This window comes from Macrotis lagotis, chromosome X, assembly GCF_037893015.1.
Source record: "Macrotis lagotis isolate mMagLag1 chromosome X, bilby.v1.9.chrom.fasta, whole genome shotgun sequence".
NCBI lineage: Eukaryota > Metazoa > Chordata > Mammalia > Peramelemorphia > Peramelidae > Macrotis > Macrotis lagotis.
The window spans coordinates 394,879,754-394,883,615 of NC_133666.1; positions in this window are offsets into that span (position 1 = coordinate 394,879,754).

The window sequence follows — 3,862 nt, forward strand, 5'->3', positions numbered from 1 at the left end:
GTGAGACGTGATTAGAGTGAGCAGAGACTTGAGAGTGAGGGTGTTTTGGAGGGTACCCCTCACTGAATGACTCCTAAACTGAACTCACAGGGAAAACTGCCTGCAGGGGTGCATGGATAGGGGAGATGGTGGGAAGGATGGTGTTTGTAGGGGGTGGGGATTATGCTTCTGAAGAGACTGAGGTGAGCCCTAAGGGAAGCTGCCGATTTAGATGACAGTTGGGGAGAAGAAATAAAGGGGAGGAAAAATCCTGGAGAGTCTTTTGTAGGCTTTTTTGAGGGGTGAGAGGAGGGTTTGGAGCCTTTGGGGTTGACTTCTGCTAAGTCATCAGGGAAGAGTCTGCCTAGGCAGAAAGAAGGCATCTGAGGTGGGGGGGTATGGCAGAGTGGTCTAGCACTTAATGTAGTGTCTGGCAGGGAGCAAGTGCTCAATATTGCTTGTTGACTGGTTGGAATTGAGCTGAGGGCTAACCTGAGCTATTTTTTTTTAATTTTTTGCAAGGCAGTGGGATTACGTGGCTTGCCCAAGGCCACACAGCTAGGTAATTATTAAGTGTTTGAGGTCAGATTTGAACTCAGGTATTCCTAACTCCAGTGCTCTATCCACTGTGCCACCTAGTCGCCCCTTACCTGAGCTATTTCAAGAAATATTTCTTACTTAAGGGAAGGATGGAGATGGAATGAACCTTCTGGGAACCTGCATTTGGTATTGGTGTGAGATGCTCTATTGTAGGTGTCCAAATTTGTTATTGTGTTCATTGGGGGGATGGATTGCATTATACTCATTTAATAGGTATTGAATTCTGTATTCAGCCCTTGAGGGTTTTTTGGGGGAGGGCATTGGGGACCAGAAGAGCTAAACGTTTGGACACCCCAGCTCTATTGGAATGAAATTGCATTGGAATAAGCCATGGATCTGCAGTTAATAAAAGATCTGGGCTAATATCTGGGTCTGTTGTTTTGTATAAATATAGGATGGGAAGAATAAAGAGGACTCCCTCCTTGTGAATTTGGATTAGCCACTTCCCCAGAAGATAAGGATGGGTCTGAAAAGAAGTTTGTGTTTGGATTCTGAGAAAATAGATTCAAATCCTGGCTCATTTTAACTGGATGACTTGGGAAAATCACTCACCCTCTCTGGGCACCAGTTTCTTATCTGCAAAAATAAAGAACTTGTCTAGTTTATCTGTAGCCATAGGTATATGATGCGAAGACAGAAGGAAATGAATTTCTGGAAAAGATCATTAAAGGTCATTCTATGTGGGGTAGTATTTGTGAAGAATTCACCAACTCTCTAACTCAAGGAGAAAAAAGAAAGGCTTAGACTTTAATTCACAGGATGTAGGAAACTACAATTTACTACAAAGTTCGAAGGTTCCTACGAAGTCCACAAACTATAACACGAATTTACAAGTTAGGTCGTGTGAAAGAGTAGCTAGTTAGTGGATTTCTTAAAGGACAGACTGATTAGCAGAAGTTGAGGTTAAGAAAGGTTATAGTGCTTAGAAAGGAAAAAAGAAAAAGAAAAAAACTTAAATTAAGAAAGATTCAGCCGCATGGAGGCGGGCTATATTGTTCCAGCAATATGGACCAGACCATGTGGATCCAGTTTAGAGAAGAAAAGAGAAGAGATGAAGCAACTCAATCCGCATTCAAGGAGAGAACTTCTGCTTGGGCTTGGAGGATTTTTTGCTTTAATGTATTTCCATGGTGGGCAAGACTAGGGTAATGCTTGTGGAATGGTTTAGACCTGGCTGCAGGTATTCACTGATGCTTTTGCCACAGGGGCAGTTCTCAAAGACTGCATTCACTGAGTATGAGCAGCTGCTCTTAAGGACAAATGCCTTTTCTGGTTCCAAAAAAAGTAAAGGAGAACACATCTCATAGTACAGTTCTGTGCCCAGAGTTCTCCTGCCACAATACTGTGAACTACATAATCTTAATTTTTTTCAACTTTAAATCTTATGATCCTGAGAGTCACATTAACCTCTTTTATGAAAAAAAAAAAAAACAAACCATTGGGAGTTGAGTTCAATAGCACTGACAGAAAGGAGAAAAATAGAAAACTATCTCATTCCATGTACTTTCTGCAGTCTTCAGGGATTTCTCTTTATTCTTCAGCTCAAAGTAATCTGGTACTCTCACCTTCTTTATCTTGCAAGCTTTATCCTTTGATTCCTTTGCCTTTAACAATTTTTCAATTTATATTATAGTTTATTTGTGTGCATGTGTTTTTAACACCCTCCTTTCTGAACCTTTCCCCCAACTGAGGGTAGTGTATGCCCTCTTTTATCTATCTCTTGCCCAGTATCAAGACCTTGTGTATCTTGGGCAAGTAGTGAGTATCTGTTGAATAGACATTTTATATATATACCAACAAAAGTTTAATTTTTGTTTAGGAAATTAGATTATTTCAATAGCCTAATGATGGGTCCACCTGACTCAAATCTCATCCCCCCATTTTAATCCATTCTCCATTCAGCCATGAAAATAATTTTTCCTAAAGTGCAGGTTCAATTATGTCACCCCACCAATAAAATCCAGTAACTTCCTGTCACCTCTAGAAGCAAATACAAAATGCTGTTTGGCAGTTAAAACCCTTCATTACCTAGGCCCCTCCTACCTTCCTAGTTTTATACCTTAGTTCTCCACCCAGCACTTCTTAGATAGAGTGACACTGGCCTACCTACTGTCCCACAAACAAGACATTGCTTCTCTCAGTTCTGAGAATTTTCTGATTGAGTCCCATGTTTGGAATACTCTCCCCCCCTCTGTTCCAACTACTGACCTCTCTGACTTCCTTTTAATCTCAACTAAAATCCCACCTTCTACACAGGAAACCTTCCCCAACCCCTCTAAATTTCAGTGCCTTCCCTCTGTCAATGATTTCCTGTTTATCTAGTATATAGCTTACTTTGTACATATTTGTTTGCATATTGTCTTCCCTTTAGCTACAAGATCCTTGAAGATGGGCTATTTTTTGCCACTTTTTGTATCTGGGACTGTCATATAGTAGGAACTTGATGTTTAAGGATTGATTGTGTAATGAGAAAAATTTGAATAACTTCTTGGAGTAGAAACTAATATCGAGGACTTGTTCCATAATTTCTAGAGGAAAAAAGGTAGCCCCTTTAACTTCCATGAAATTTGTAAGTCATTCTCATTTTGTAAACCTGTTCTTGGAGATGGCTGGGTGACAATAGATAGAGAAATTGTAGTTAGAAAGAAATGAGTCTGAATCCTGCCTTTGAAACCCTACTAGCTGAGTGGCCTAGGAAAATTAGTTTGCCTCTTTCAGCCTCACTTTCTTCATCTATAAAAATGGAAAGTTTTCATCATAATATATTAATATTATAACACCATCTTCACAGTGTTATTATTGGATCAAATGAGCTATATATGCATGTTATATATATATAATTGTATATACCCACCATCTATTTATACATAAACATGAATATCATTTTTCAAACTTTTAAAGGTTATTTGTATCCTAGCCATTATTGCTATTGGTCCACAACTTGAAGTCTGTGCAAGCTATGAACAGCTAAACTAAAGGTTTGACAATTCTATATTCTACATGCTTGGAGTTTGCCTAGGAGAGAGCTAACAGAATCACGTCTTCAAAATGTCCTACCAACAATAACTTTTATTATGGAATTTTTGACTTTGGGAAGGTACAGTTTGTGATTCTGACTATATATAAAACTCATTGGGGAGACATAGTAAGCTTTGGGGGAACCTATTCTGTTCTTTTAAAAATAGCTCCACTCACTCTATTGCTTTGCAAGGAAAACATCAATTAGAGTGAACAATGTTCTCTACATAATGTGGATGCCAAGCTGTCTCTAGATAGCTCCTTT